At 32.2% G+C, this 17,660-nt stretch overlaps 2 protein-coding genes across 3 annotated transcripts in view; one reads left to right on the forward strand and one right to left on the reverse strand.

The window, feature by feature from the left end:
* Positions 1–17,660, forward strand: part of LOC140050022 (pleckstrin homology domain-containing family B member 2-like) — an 89,773-nt gene that overhangs the window by 6,151 nt on the left and 65,962 nt on the right. The window lies entirely within an intron of this gene.
* LOC140049058 (presenilin-associated rhomboid-like protein, mitochondrial) overlaps positions 13,752–17,660 on the reverse strand; it is a 31,894-nt gene continuing 27,985 nt past the window's right edge. Inside the window, exon 10 of the mRNA XM_072093876.1 lies at positions 13,752–14,271. The gene's annotated coding sequence lies outside the window, so the exon portion shown is untranslated. The remainder of the gene's footprint in view (positions 14,272–17,660) is intronic.

Genomic DNA, 17,660 nt, shown 5'->3' on the forward strand with positions numbered 1-17,660 from the left:
AAATTAGGTTTAGCGCCCTCCAATATTTCCATTTGAAAAGTTGCTGAATATTTAATTCCATCTCATTCGTTTAATTATCAGGCACAATTATAATAATTATCGTAAGTTTGTATATTACAAATACGATGAAACAACTATGTATGTATGTATGTGTATATTTAAATAAATCAGACACATTTCTTGTTTCTGCCTTAAAATAAAATATTTATTGTACGAGTACTTTCGACCACAGGTCATCATCAGGTACTGATAGAATATTGGTAAAAGACGAATACATTATAGAAAAAGGGTAGTGACACGTAACAAACAAAAAGTCACATAACAATAAAAACAGCAACAGCAAAAAGACTTTAAAAAAACGGAGATTGCAGCGAATTGTGTAGTAAATATAAGGAAAGAAATAGGTGCTGCATGTGTACATTTTTAATAGTAAAATAAATTTGTTATATGACGCCGACACATACGAAGACTTGTGAGTGACAGGTAAAACTCAGTTGAAGAGTTTGTTTAGAATAGAAGACATATCAGAACATTGTATACCGGTGCCGACACTCTTCATTGTTTTTTTTTTTGGAACATAGTTAATATCACTAAACATTGAATCGGAAATCAATCTGAAAGTCAGTCAGGTTTTTGTTGGTTAAGTTAATGTTGTTTTTTTACTAATGAAAATTCATTATTTCTGTTAATTTAAAAGTAAATATCTCTAACACTACAAAATGGCCTATTCATGCTGGGGGCTAGTCTTCTAAATCAAGTAGTTTGAGACAGATGTGAAGATGCTTTCGGCACTGGGAGAAAATGTATAATCGGATAAACAGACAAATCATTGAAAAATAAATTCGACAAAGCATTTCAAGTCACTAACCTGTCTGAATTTGTTATCTTTATTGTTCATGTGTTCCGGGGGATAATTACATCTCTTTACTTTTTAGTTAATTATGAAAATTAATAAATTATTTAATTGGATGAATTCTCCTCCATTATTACTCTCCGTCTCATCTCTAATGAATAACTTCCGGTATTAGTAGTGAGTACAATATTCTCTTCAATTAATGAACAACTTCCGGGGCCACTTAATTTTACTGTTGTGAAACCGTAAGGAGTAAATTCCAAATCTCATCTTGTTTTCACTTTTTGTAATAATTGTTTTCACTTTATCTCAAATATAATATAAGCATATTAAATTATTATAAATTACTATTAATTTATAAAAGAAATGTTTAAAAATGTTCTTTACCTATGTTTTTAAATTGTCATTGTCTTATCTCACTTTTAAATCACTTCACATATTATTATATAATCATTTTATAAGACCCGTACTTTAATAATAAACAATAGAAAAATAATGATTGCACTCTCATTATCGCGAATTAATTGTTTGATTTTGTGAAAGTGGGCGTGGTCGTCACTCTCGATACCTCATATCACTGACAGTGACACACTGTGTGGGAAGTAAACAAAGGATAGGCAGCATCAGTACATGCCACAAGCTAAGCTAGGCAGTTGGCACAACGGGATCAAACTAATGTTTTCGTCTATGGTGAATTTTCATGTTTCTGTTAGTAGGATGTGGTCTGAGCTATATGCTGATTCTCAACGATGCGTTTAGATTTATTAATACTAAGAACAATGTCGAATAAATGTTCAAACAGCAGCAGCAGCAGGATTAACGCTGCTGACCGCCGCAAAAACAAGGTTGCAGAGAAGCTGACAGCCGCATTGGAATTCGTACGTAACCGTGAATACAACGCTAACGTTGTCTGTAACATTGCTTATGCTGGCTCTATTGTATTTTTCCTCATTGGGGCGCTAAGCCCCAGATTGCCAAGAGCTTCCTTTCCAGTCGTAGGCAATATGTTTCCTACAAAAGCAAAATTCGGCAAGTCAAAACCGCCACGTACTATCCTAGCTATTCTATTCTGTATACATTTTATGAGAAGGATTTTAGAGGTACTTTTTGTGCACAAATTCAAACGCGAATTAAATATTTTGGAAACAATACTTGGACCATTTTGCATATGGATATTCTCCCTATGGATTGCAATATCTATTCGTCCAGTTTCTGGATATTTTAACCTTTATTTAGCAATGTATCTGATTGGAATAATTTTATTTATCCTTGGCGAATGTTTTAGTTTATCTTGTTACGCTAACTGTATTTTGAAACAAAAATTGTGCACAGTTTTTGAAAACTTTATGCCAAAATGTGACTTACCTGGAGGAATTTTATTCCCATTTCAATCGGGATATCATTTGTTTTCAGAAGCGCTTTCTTGGTTCGGATTTTTTGTCGCAACTGGAACACTTTCTGCATTGTTATTTTTTATTGGAAACTTTATTATCGTTGTGGTATATTTAATCAAATGTTTTAGAGAACGACGTTCCAACCATCAATGCAAACATAAAGTTATAAATGGTAACACAATCTTCCCTGTCAACGATAACGACGTTGCTTTAAAATTTGAATGTCAGCCTTAATATTACGTGGCCACACGTTGCTACATCTTCCCCACCGAAGAAAGAAGAGGACCTTCTTTGCGATACCTTTCCACTGACAGACACGGTATTATTACCAAAGTACAGTATATTAAAAGCCATTGAAATAAACATTGTCTACAGTAATCAACAAAAAAAAAAAAATCTCAATTTAAAGAATATAGTACATTTGGTATACAAATGACGTCGCGTCCAAAAAAGAAATTTGATGTACAATCAAATAGTACTCACAACCATGTTTCGCAAATTAACTTTGTCAAGTGGTGGTATTAATTTTAATCTGGTCCGATATTTCTTTTTGTATTTATTGATGATCAACAAAAACGTGTATTATATTATCATTTGAATCTGGATGAAGAAATTATTTCAAGAATGCAAATAGGAACAACAATTACAATGCAAATATGTTCACCATTGACACACGAATTAGCAGATCCAAGAAGAGTCTGTAATTGATTTTTAATTTATTTATTTATCTTCACATTGGTTTTATGTAGTTTTTTTTTTAATTTGCATTAAATTAAATGTACTTTTTATGTTAAGTTTTTTACAAGTACAGTAGGATCTCGTACAGTACCCAAAGCCGTATGTAAAACACGATATCTGAAACAAGAGTTTTATTTACTTGAATTTGATGGGTACCACCATAGATAAAATATAAATTGTACATGAATAAAATTGATATTATAGTAGATTAGAAATTTTCTGAAATTATTTAATTTATGCAATGTCTTTCCATTTAGTATTTAATGATTAATTTAAAAGTTACTGTTACTAATGTGAATTTGTATTCATCACCAGACACAGTTTAACAGTTACTGTATTAGTATAATTTGATTACATTGAAGACATATACCATATATTCTTTTTAAACTAAATTCTAAGGAAGATTTTTTTATTTAATATGCGTGAATGATTTCTTTATGTTGGTAGGTTTTTATAAATATTGTAAAGCAACAATAGGAGCAACTATAGTTTTCATTCCAACGATTGTTTTTAATCGAACGTGTTTCCAGTCCATAGAATGTAGAAATAATGCACATTCCAAATCTATTGAAAACTTTTTTAAGAATAAATTTTCCCTTTTCCATTGATCCTATACAGTAAAGGACTGCATGAAAACTACATACATCATTGTTTGCGTTTTTAAGCCAGACCGAACACAAAACTACTTTAAAGATTTTAAGAAAACGGATCATTTGTAAATTAAACAAATAGTATTATTTTACTGTGTGTTGAATCAAAAACAAAAGGAAAATTTAACTCTTAATTTAATATTAGAAATGGAAGAAATCGATACTTACTTTGTTCCACTTTTTAAATTCAAATTCTCCAAGACAGTACAAAATATTTAATTCAAGAATTTATGATAAAAATAACAACACCTTAAAGTGAACGGCATGCATTTGTTACTGTTTTAAAATATTGAACACAATGTTTAGTTGTTTTAGTTGATCTTTATTTTGACAATTGGTGTTAAGATAATTATTACATCAATTATGTTGCAATTTCCAAATTGAACAATTGTATTCAAATACAGCACACTCTCCAATGACAAATACATTCCAGGTAAAATTTAGAGGAAAGTGTAGCTACTCCTACTGTACTAGAAGATACTGTTAAACTTACATACATACAACTGTACATAATAATGTATGCTGTCGACAGTAAGGTGTGTAAAAATAAGCATGGGATTGCTTTTTAATCATAGGTTTGTGTTTTCAAATAAATATATGATAGAACCTCTATTAATGGGGACACCCAACACAGTGTCCCCTTAAAGGCCAAATATAGAATCTGTTATTTCTTATGACTGTTTACACACAACACGGAGTGGACGAGCAGTTTCCGCTCAGGATATACAATTCTATGTGGGACAAGCTATGCGGTTTTCCAATTACCATTACTGCTCTTTCGTGTAAATTAGCCTTAATAGAAATATAGTTCAGTATGCCTGTACTTTCATTTTCATTTATTATGAAATAAACCTCGCATTCATTTTCAACATTCTGATGTACATTGTCCAATGATGTTAATTATTAACAGATGGACCAATGCAATATTGTACAATTAGAATATGTTATGTTGTGATAATTCTTGTATACAGTACATTTTTAGTCAATCTTGTTTTAATGCTGAAGCTGAATAAATTTCTAGATTTAAACAAATAGTTTCTTTTTTGTGTTTGCTTTTTATAGTCAACTTTCTCAAAACTGTAAAATGTGGTTTTTACAAAGCAATAATATAAGAATATGGAGATTGTGTTTTCTGAGAACAGCAGAACCCCTATAATAAAGTAACCCCTATAATAAAGTAACCCCTATAATAAAGTTTCCCCTAATAGGTGTCCCTTTAATAGGGGTTAGTTGTAAAAAATTGATTTCCCCACGTTCATGTCATTAAAAAGTGTCCCTTTAATATGGTGTCCCCTGAATAGGGATGTGCCAAAGAAGGGATTATACTGTACAATACTGTATCTCCATAATAGGGATGTTCCGTAGTGTTTAAACATCTATATCCCCTCATTCAAGTCATGGAAAGTGTCCCTTTAATATGGTGTCCCCTGAATAGGGATGTCCCAAAGAAGGGATTATACTGTACAATACTGTATCTCCTTTGGGTGTCCTCCTTTAATATGGGTGTCCTCCTTTAATATGGGTGTCCTCCTTTAATATGGGTGTCCTCCTTTAATATGGGTGTCCCCCCTTTAATATGGGTGTCCCCCCTTTAATATAGGTGTCCCCCTTTAATATGGGTGTCCCCCTCCCCCTTTAATATGGGTGTCCCCCTTTAATATGGGTGTCCCCCTTTAATATGGGTGTCCCCCTTTAATATGGGTGTCCCCCTTTAATATGTGTGTCCTCCTTTAATATGTGTGTCCCCCTTTAATATGGGTGTCCCCCTTTAATATGGGTGTCCCCCTTTAATATGGGTGTCCCCCTTTAATATGGGTGTCCCCCCTTTAATATGGGTGTCCCCCCTTTAATATGGGTGTCCCCCTTTAATATGGGTGTCCCCCTTTAATATGGGTGTCCCCCCTTTAATATGGGTGTCCCCCAAGGAAGGGGATCTACTGTACATCTCCATAATAGGGATGTTTTGTAGTGTTTATTTATACCCACTCATTCATGTCATGGAAAGGGTCTCCTTAATAGGAGTGTCTCCTTAAAGGAGGAAGTAAGGAGCGTTAATGTGACTTAAGCCCCTTTCACACAGAGCTGTAAGACGGTAATATTGCGGTAATTCGCGAACGCCGGCTTATGTGTGAAAGGGTAAAAACCCCTTAATGCCGGCTTCCGTTAGACCGCCTCTGGACCTAGTAAAATTGCGGTAATATTACCGTCACGGTCGTAAGCCTGATCTGTGTGAAAGAGTCCACGATATAACGCCTGCTTACGCAGTGAAGCAAGGCAAAGAATATATATTCTTTGAGCAAGGATAAATTGAGGACATTTTCCTTGATTGAGAAAGACTGTGGCAATTACTTTCTTATATCCATTATATTATATATTTTTAGGTTAGTTTGTAAATAATACAATGGAAGAATACGGCCAATAATAATAAAAATATAACAGATGTTGGTCCAAAGATTATACTTGCTGTAACGTACGTAAGCCTAGGCCCTAGTTAGCATAGTTCTAGCAGGAACATCCTCCGGTGCGCGCTCCCGGTGCTAGCTCATAACCGCTTCTGATAATTAAATTCGCGTCTATTTGTAGGCCTAATAGATTTTGTTTCTGTAGAATGGCCATCACGATCGGGCAGTTATTAGCACGGAGTGGTGTTGGGCAAAAATATAGATTTTATGCATCGTAAATAAAAAAACTAAACGACGGACACACAAAACAACATCAGCAAACATGTGCGCGCATGGCATGTTTTGTGCAGGTGCCCGCCATTTTCTTTTCTCAAAAAGTGCGACCTCTATTTTATGAAGACAGTAATCTTTAAATATTGCGCCTTTCCACTGTGGCCTTTCACACAGAAGACGGTAAAATTACCGTAATATTACCTTCTGTGTGAATGGGTTTAGACCGGCAATAACGCCGGCTTGCTTACCGCAATATTGCCGAAGTTCTGTGTGAAAAGGCCTTTATACTCTACTACTGTTTGGAAACAATAAAATGAAAAAAACAATAGAAGGGAAGCAATTGTATTAGAAACCAATGAGGTCATCTTCCTGTCTGGTCAGGTTCACCTACAATATTAAGCCTGATGTCATATCACTACCATATTTGGGCATATCACTACCATATTTGAGAACATCACTTTTTTTTTGTCAAACTAGTTTGATAGTGTAGACAGAGCTTTAGGCCATGGTTTATATGCACAATAATTATTGTACTGTATATAAAATTGTAGAATAAACTTTCACCCGTTTCACATTGCCTAGCAACATTTTGGGATTTACACAGAATAACCAAGCACACACCGTACAAAACTCTGGTTTAAAGGCCAATTCACACAGACGAGCGGTGATGGTATTCGAAAAAGAAAATATAGAATCTATGTTATTTCTCCATTTACACAAAATGCGGGGTTGAGCGGAAAACCTACTCAGGATACAGTAGATACAAATTTTATGTGGGACAAACTACATGGTTTTCAACTTAGCGTTACCATCCGTCTGTGTAAACTGGCCTTTAACTCCAGATTTTTACTTGTGTGAATGGGGTATTACTACAGAAAGCAGGTACTTGAGAAAAACATAGGGTTACGAGATTTTCTCATTGTAGTGCCTCTCAGATAACCTATGTATTACTTGATTCATAATAATAAAGTGGAAATGGGAAATGGTAAAAAAATCATGGTGAACAATTTTTTAAATATGGTGTTTATAAATTCCTTAATAGATAAATGGGAAATGTTAACTAATGAAAGTGTTCATTATCATATATTTAAATTAATGATTGAACATTTACAATTTATCTTTACAACTTTAACTTCTTTTGTTTTACCTTCTTTTCTTTTACCTTATCTTCATTTATATCTACAACAAATGCTTTCTTTGTTCTTAATGTCTATATAAAACTTGATTTTAAATATGAATTATAAAGTGTCGATTAAATATTATAACTCAACAATGCTTTGGTATCTTCTCAACAATGCGTTGGTTGTGCTTGCATGTCTTTCCAATACATCTTTTTCATCCATTTAATTGGCTCCACACTAAATGTCTTCGCAGCTGAATGAACAAAAAAACGTGCACATCATTAAAGATGTATAAGCGATTATAATGATATACACTCTTGCACTAATAACGTTTTATTACAATTACTACACCAATAGCAGTATATGAAAAGGTCTTCATACTGCATAAAAACGAGTCTTTGTAACTAGTGTCAGGTAAATTATGTCAATAATAGCATGGACCTATAAATTATAGGTCCATGGTAATAGCATTCAGTATGTCAGTGAAATATAATTTGGTGGTGGAGGTTTAGCTTGATAAATCCTTTATCAAGTTTTATTATTCATAATAACTTTTCTTTTACTCTTGTACATTTCATTCTGTATATTGTTCACATTTATTCATTTTCAGAATTATTTCTGGATGGTTTAGACTCTCGGTTTAAGCATTTACAGGACATTTGGAAATAAAAACCATTCACCTTGTAGTGTAATGAAAATTGCTAGCAATTGTAATAAGAGGCAGTTTCAAGGGGTGGAGCCCAGGCGGCCCGAGTCCTACCTAAAATTCTCAAATTGTAATCATTTTACTATTTTTAGGCCCTCCTTTTTTTTCAAAATCTTGGATCCGTCACTAATGATGATGACAATTACCCTGTGGATAACTATCCCAACCATTATCCTCTTTCCACCTCAATAGGGATAATATCCCAGGGGAATAAGGGCCTCTTCCTTTCATCCATCTATTTTTAAGTTCAACCAAAAATGATAGGAATAAAACGAAAATATTTTATTAACAATAGTAATAGCTGCCTTTTGTATAATCTAACCAAAATTATTTTTTTCTAAAGGGCTACAACCACAAGGCTCAAACTAGGTAGAAATTATGAAATTTCACTATTTGAAAATGTCAATAGAGTTGGCTATATCAAGTGTAACTAGGAACAACATTAAGAGTAAATATTAAACAGATATGGCCAAATATTGACTAATTTCTGTTTAATTTAGTTTTTATGGATATGACATCAACAGTTCATTCATATCATAATTCCATACAGCTATGGTAACTAGATATTTACTGTATTGAAAGCTATCAGATATCTAATGTTATCATCAATGGTAATTAATAGTTCATTTATAAACAACACTTAAGATATGAATATCAGATGCTAAATGGTAGATTATGTAAAATTCATCAATACTACATTAATTCTATGTTTCTAGATTATTTATTTCATTTTGAAGAATGATGGGTCTATCCAGTCATATATAAGTTATATATAGTGTATAATTTATTACTTTAAATTTTTTAAATTTTATTTTAAATCAACTGACAGAGATGAAAACAGTAACAACATACCAAAATGACAAAATATTTAAAATTTGTTCACGATTTTAGACTTAAAAATATTTAAAGGGTAACAAAAAAATAAAATTATTATATGAATCGCACAAGCGCTTGAATAAACCTCTGTTAGTTACATTAATACGACCGAAAGGAGGATTACATTTTTATTAGATGTACCTTGACGTAGATATGAAAGAATTCAAACAAAAAATGTCCATGTATAATAAATAGGGTGTCTACTATCAGTAATAGGGTGTCTACTATCAGTTTCAGTCAGAACTGACTGAAACTGATAGTACAGTAGTATTAAAACATATATGTTTGTTTCAACGAAAAGTATTCACTTAATAGGGGACGGGTGTACCTGATTAAAGGCCTATTTACACTAGGGCAATAATGATCGACGATAAATAGAGAAATATGCATTTTTCATACCTGAAAGTTTTCATCCTAGAACTATAGGATAACCATCTATGCTTCCTTTGATGAAAATTATATTTTCACTCGTCCAATCAAATGATCATGATCGGTAACAACAATAATAATGTGAGTGGTTTCCGAGAAATATGAGTACGCATAGTATGGCCTTACGGAAAAGTAATACACACCGGGTCCCCAAAAATAAGACAAATAGATATGGAAACAGTGCATTCCCGTTTCTCACTCGCTGCCTCAACAGTATTGATTAAATAATAAAAGAAAATAAATGTATAATGTAACAAAATATTAATTAATTTGACATATTGGCCTAGTAGAAATTTCTGAATTTGACTCAATTTATTCTTAATTCTCATTTAATTTTGTATTTTATGTTTTTGTAAATGTATAATTGTAATTATTTAATTGTCTGAAGTCGACTGATGTAAACCTTAATTAAGAAATCAATGTAAATACTGCAACTTAAATTTAAGATTATATTTTTATACTGTAATTAAGTAATAATGTATATACTATATCCTTGCAATAAGACTATATTTTTAAAACTTTATGTTTACATTTTCATATATTTTGTAATTGCGATAATTTTGTTTAATGATGACTCTTACTTTACTTGTCTTTTGAATGTATATTGTCCCTTACCATGCAATTCAGCAGATTTGCTGCCAATTGGTTTGTTTTTAATAAAGAAAGAAAGAAAGAAATATTACAACGATTTTATTGTTTTTATTTATCATGTCGTCATTAGATTGGATTTTTTAAAATATCATTTTTATCAAAGACAGCATAAATGATTATCCTATAGTTATAGAACAAAAACTTTTTTAATTTCTTTTTTTATGTAAGAAAATGTATGTTAATCTATTTATCGTCCTAGTGTAAATGGGCCTTAAGGGTGTACCCTGAATGTGGTTTTTCTTGGAGAAGTTCTACTGTATCACTAATCAGGGATTTATAGACCCCATCAACAGTATCCAGCTACAAGTACGAAATATTTATTTCAATATGTTGTAGTTTTTTATATCAAGAGGCATATATTTGAATATGTTACCCTATTTATATATTTTCCTGGTATTATTAAGAGGTGTCATGTTTAATCAAATAGATATATCGGAGAATAGATTTATCAGGTTTGTTTTAAATCCAGATAATAAATATTAATTTATCAAAACCAAGTTGATAGATATATGGTACATATGTACAGGGTCAACAAAATGATAAGATTATACAGATATTGATTAAATATTATTTCTTTTTTTATTTGATTTTTGGGTTCGTTTATTTGATTGTTTCGTTTCGTTCCAAGACCTAGGTGGTCGTAGGGGTGTAGCAGACGAGATACAGTACTTATGATACCGCTTTTGTCGCTGGTGTGTGACAGTGGCTGTGTGTGGACTAGTACAACGGGGTAACCCCCTACTCGTCTGAAACGCTGTACTAGGTTCTTTATAGTTTATAGTCCTTATCCGAGAAGACTGAGTGTAGAACTGTTGGTAGGTTTTTTTTAACAACTAATAAACAATTCAAAAGTATTATTTACATATCATATTCATATTTATTCATTTATTATACATCATGTTTTAACATTAGAGGTAGTTCTCTCACAAATTACAGACCATTGTACTGCCATTTTAATAATCATTTATCAAATTAAGAGATCTTATGTTTTTATAGTCTACTGTACAAAGCAGTCAATAACATTTTTATATTATTATTTACGATCACAAAAACTGACAATCAATCAAGTAAACAATACATTTATCTGAGAATAATCAACATTAAAACGTTCGTTTGTATAAAGTTAAAAGTAACTTAAAATTGATTATACACATTTTAAAGCATTCAATTTGAGAATAAAAACATTTAAAATAATGAAACAGGTTTAATATTATACTAAATAACATTGACGTTCAGAATTATTGTATTGTATTTGAGAATTTTCAAATTCAATCTGGTAGTCAGGACTCTAGACTATGTTACATTTTTCGTTTACAATATGTTGTGTACAGAATTTGTTGTGTGAATGGTTGAATTCTAAAACACTAACTGGCCACCTGACCAAATTCCAAGCTCCAAATGTGAACACAGCTTTAACAATCACCCACACTTTCTATTTATAATTTAAAAACAAAAACACCTTATTTTCGAATATAGTCTTTACAATTTTTTTAATAGACTGGAACCCCTCCTTTTGGACATCCCTATTCAGGCGACACCACAATTAAGGGGACACCCCAATTAAGGGGACAATTTTCTTTTCTTTTTGTACATAAGTTGGGGCCCACAATATTCATTAGTCATACCCATAAGGTGTGACGTAAGAATTGATCCAACATACAATGCACTACTGCAAATGCTTTCTGTTGAGTTATATGTGTAGTCGAGTTGATAAGACTATGGACTTTACATGTCAATGTATGCCGGGGTTCGAATCCCATGATCAACTTCTTTTTAATTTATAGTGAGAGAGAGATTATTTAGAGGGTTAGGTTTAGTTATATTTACGAAGTAGTTTGGCTTTCTTTCACGTAAGGGGTCCCGAACGAAAAAAAAAAATTCACGTCCCCTTAATTGAGGTTCCACTGTAATATATCATCATTCTCAGGTGTTTGTTTTTCATTGGTTTAACCTATTTCGTATCATAAGTAATATAAGTGGATGTTATGGTATTAGTAGATTTAGGATTCAAGTCGCCTATAAGCTCACTAGTAACAAAATCTGTTTTCGATTTCAACAGTAGCCTGTAGGCTGGTAATGTATATAGCTGGGTTCATAGACACGAGATAAATGGAAAAGTACAGTAAGCAAATTAATGATGCATCCAGGTATTATTAAAATGACCTTTGAACTGTAGACAGACTGTAGGTTTACTGAGCTGCATGTCAGGTCTTAACTAGTCTTAACTTCTGTCTACACTATCACACTTTATATAACACCTATATAAATTCCTGTCATTTGATTGGACGAATGTGGGTCACATGGCGTGCAATAGTACGCACTATTCAACAATCGTTAAATAGTACTTTTTGAAACATTTTTGTGTACGAAAAAAAAACGTCTAGATGTTATATAAAACAAATAATGAATGTTTTGTATTCGTGTAATGGTACAAATAATGGCACTTGGTGAATGATGAAAGGTTATATCAACTCGGCTTTGCCTCGTTGATATAACCTTTCATCATTCACCTCGTGCCATTATTTGTACCATTGCACTCATAAACATTCATTATTTGTATATTATGTGACAAAAAGTGTGATGTGGCCATTTATGGTAGTGATATGCCAAAATATGGTAGTAATTTGACATCATCATGTCCACATATGAGCACATCCCATTTTGTTTGATAGTGTACAGCTTAAATTTGTTTAAATCTAAAAAAAAAATACTAAAAAGAATTCTAAAGATGTTTGTAAATGAAATATAAAAGAATTAATAAAAAAACTGTATCATTTAAAAAGATGTATTGTCCCCAAAAACATGAAAAATGAAGATTAATTAAATTAGACTTTTGTAAAAAAAAACCTGAAAAAAATAATGTTTTCACTTATAAAATCACAAAATGGTTAAATTCAACCAAAAATCCATTGGCTGGCAGCCAATTTGACTATGTTTTGCTTTAAATCACAGTTTTTTTCAGGTAAATACATTTTTTTTAATCTACTTTTTGCTCAAAATTATGTGACATTAAAATGGCATATACAACAGACAAACAACAAAATGTTTAATAATTATTTTTTCAGGGGAGATCTTTAAATAAAAGTATACCCAAACACATTTTTTACTGTACCCGCGTAATGCCCAGTAGCAGCTAATTCTAAAGTTGTTGTATTTAAACAATTTATGATTACAGATAATACTATATCTAGGGTAGCCATCATAATAAATAATGTATGGTAGTAGGCTCAATATTAGTGACGCTGTGCTACATGTTGACATTGTCTTGCAAATTGTTGTTCTGTTACTGTTTTGTTATGGTTATTGGTTGGTATTTTGGTGAGATTAAAAATCCATATAAACAATCACATTCTCACTCCTGAGCATATTGATCGAAACGTCGAGAAACTCAACAGTTCTCTTCAGAACTAATATATGTGGTGTACCACAAACTTATATCAACAATCACATTTAAATCAATCGTTTGGTTTTCTCCATTGTTAAATGTAATACATGCAAATGCAAATATTTATCAATATTTACTGAGGGGTCGATAAATATAAGGGGATTGTTTGAAAGTTTTTTTCTAGTTGACATGTTTGGAGTGTTGATTGAAGAACAATGGTTCTGCTGATAAGAGGCGGGGGGGGGGGGGGGGGGGGGGGGGAGGGGGGGGAGATCCAGGATTTGTCAAACATATTCTGTCAAATATAGATATCAAAAAGTAGTTCATAATTTTATTGGCGTTTACTGACTCAAGAAAAATTAACCGATAATTATCTCATTCAAATCAGATAATTATCGGATAAATGCGATCAAATTGCGATGTGATTGGACATCTGGTTATTTGGTAATAATAATGGTAATAATTATTGGTTAAAAAATGAAGCGATAATTTTGTTTTGGTTGCTGCAACACGGCCCTAGTTGTCAAAAAATAGGAGCGCACACCTCAAGCGCATCACGACTTGATCCGTCTCTGAGAGGAGTGACTCTGATGGATTTGGGTGAGCTTGTCTTGGAGGTAAGAGATGTTGAGCAATGCCTTTATACCAGAATGCCATACCTGGTTCCACAGTTGAGGCTTAGATGGATTCAAGCCAATTAAATCATTCACACAAACCTATCTGAGAGGTGGTGTTGTTCATAACAGAGTGCAACCTAGCAGCAGACCCATAAATGCTGTTCAAGTAGACACTTCTACAAGAAAAATAACAATGCTTAACGCTAGATTCAGTACATAATGTAAACATTCAATGACTTGGCTAACAATACAAGTAGAGAGGCAGTTATTGATTGTAGAGAGAGTGAGACTCAGTCTCAGCACTAAAGGATTTTGAATGTTGTTTGAGGAGGCTTTTAAGTTCAAGAACTGCCAGGTATAAAATAATAGTATTAGTGGGCAGGCAGGTTAAGTTAATAACTGCCATTCTTTTTTCCAGTGTTTTACAATGAAGTAAGGTTATTATTATTATTACTCCATGCTCTAAATAGCAAAATTAAAACTGTTTTAGCCTATAGTCCTGTTATTTGTAATTTTTTGTATATATACCGCAAACATTAAATATGTATGTCCCCCATAAACATAAAAAATGAAGAATAATAACTTCCAGTCAATTAGATTATTTTTGCATTCAATTACAGCTTTTTCAGGTAAATAATTTTTTTTTTCCAGAGGGACAATACATTTTTAAATACAAAAAAAAATTGTAATGGATTTTTATTTTCATGGTAGAAAACTTGTTAAAAGAAAACTAAAATATGAGCACTAGATTCCCTTTATTTGCATTCTTTTGTAGTTTGAAATCTGTAGATATGATTTATTCAATTTAAATGTACATAATTATTGATTGTACTGTATGACAATAGGTTTTCATTTACATTGAAAGTAATTTGTACAGATACAAGTCCTTGGATGGAGCTATACCAATAAATGACACGTAGTTCAAGTACTATCCATGTATATTGCAAACATATTAATTTAAATTTATCAAGTTATTTTATTACTTTTATGAAACTAGTTAAATTAGTATGTTAACTAGCAAAATTAGAGTCACCCCTTGATGAAATGGAATATGCCATACTAAGAGAGGGTAGTTTAGAATTCTGATATTTTACATCTCTCTAAATAAATAAAAATACTTAAATTTTTTTTTTATTTGAACCATATTTAATGAGGATGATCCATCTAGCAATTGCTTATCATTTGGGACCCTCAGAACAGATACAATACACAAAATACAACAACAAACAAAATCCTATAATAAAATAAATTACATGGGAATATAAAATCTGAATAACAATTTGGAATATAGTAAATAACTGATATATTAAATTAAGAAAAAATAATAAATATATACACTTAGATGTAATATTTTTGGAGAAAAGCCATAAGTCTAGTTTTAAATGAGGAAAAAGTTAAGGAATTGGGGATAGATAGAAGATCATCTGCCTAAAGGAAAAGTGATCTAACACAGTAACAGTGATAACTAATGGTTCTGAAATACAGCTTTTTGTAAAACAATTAGAATTTTTCTACCCAGGTTGATACTTGTTTGAAACTAATACTTTACTTTACAACAGTAACTGTGTTATAAAATAACTAATTCGTGCGAGTATTTAACTTTTAGCCTCACAAAAATAGTCAATCTTTCATTTCATGAAATAACCTCACCATAAAAGTCATAAACATTCATTAAATTAATATTAAAATAAAAGGAAGAATGATTGGATGGATAGTTTAGCAATGAAGTGAGATTTCATCAAGGAAGAATAGATATCAAAGCAGTCTCACTGATGAATAATGCTACAATTGTTACTGGTACAATATCAATGATTATTGTTTTTATTGTTTTTCTATTTTCTTTTTAAAACAATGACCAAATCCTTGAGGAAGGGAGCCACACACAGATAAACTGAAATTTATCGAGAGAGCATATCATATCATCAATGGCCAAGCAGTTAAGACACTAGCCATAGCCTTATGGCAACGGTTTGAGGCCCACTCGCTCCACGGTTCTGGTGGTTTGTAGAATGAGTCTTCTCGGAAAAGGACTATAAACTGTAGGTCCAGTGTACACAAAAGGCTCATGTGCACTTTTGAAATAGGAGGTTACCACCGGTGCACTAGCTCACACAGCCACTGTCATGGACAAACAAAATAACATCACACTTGGCAGCACCAATATGACGTTACCCTTAAGCTCTGTCTACACTTTCAAACCTATGTGACAAAAAATGTGATGTGCCCATATATGGACATGATGATGTCATTCACTACCATATTTGAGCACATCACACTTTTTTTTGTCAAACTAGATTAGTTTAGTTTAGTTATAATGGGAAAGTTTAGGCATGTGCCTTTTTAACCCCATATCAACTACATTGTGTCGATGCGATTCTTGAAGGTGTTACTGGTCTCAGAATTAACAACGTCAGCTGGTAAACTGTTCCAATGGTTTATTACTCGTTGCGAGAAGGTATGTCTTCTACAGTTCAATCCTTTATGGAAAATAGGCTTGAAAAATCTCAGGTGATGTCCTCGAGTAATTCTGCTAATGTTACTTCTCATTTGGAAAAAGTCATCCTTGGCTACACCCTCGAAATCTTTAACAATTTTATATGCTTCAATCAGGTCACCTCGAATTTTTCTGTCGTACAAGGTTGTTAGGCCAAGAAGCTTTAGTCGATCTTCATGAATATGAACGGATACATGGAACTAATGATTGATAGTGTAGTCGACAGTGCTTTGAGACGACATTGCACTATATACTTACAAATTTACTTGGCTACTCAAAGTTTGCAAATGGGTTGTATGGTTATAAAACAATAATGTTTTATATCACCAACAACCAACTCAAATTTCATATTCAAATTTTGTAAACGTGACATTGACAATAAAGATAATCTTATTTTATCTTATTTAAACACCATGGATTTAGAGCTGAAAAGCACAAATCTAAATAATGGATAAATTTTCTATAAAAATAAATAATGCCTTGGTTTTCTTGGTGGTAGCTGTTAATTCATAGTAAACGATTATAATGGTGGGGTACCTACATTTTTACTTAATTAATGCATCATATAGCATTATCGCAAGTGTTCTTTGTTCAATTGTTTATCAGTGTACTGTATTTGAAATCATAGCTGTTAATATTATTTAAAAAAAAATAAACTAAAATCTAGACATAACTACAAACATGATATATACTATATTATCAGGAGTAAACCGTCCTTGAACAAACAAATCTATAACTTAGGCGCTTGCCATATGATTGTTTGTTACCTACGTTCCTCGTTGTTTTATCATGCTAATTACTTCCTCATTTACATACAACCTGTCCTATTGGTATATAAGTACTCTAGGCTTTGTTTTCTGTTCTGATGATGACAATAGTTTCTCGGCAGTTTTCCTATTCATTAAATGTCTCACTATACAGTTTAGTTATTTTAACTCGAAAGTTCTGTGGAATCAGTCATGATTTATCTAACTATATTATCTCTATGCTACAAATAACTATTTATACACAATGCATGGATGTGATATTCTTGGACTCCTGGAAATATAACCTTTCATCATTCACCTCATG

This window comes from Antedon mediterranea, chromosome 5 (genome assembly GCF_964355755.1).
Source record: "Antedon mediterranea chromosome 5, ecAntMedi1.1, whole genome shotgun sequence".
NCBI classification, from domain to species: domain Eukaryota; kingdom Metazoa; phylum Echinodermata; class Crinoidea; order Comatulida; family Antedonidae; genus Antedon; species Antedon mediterranea.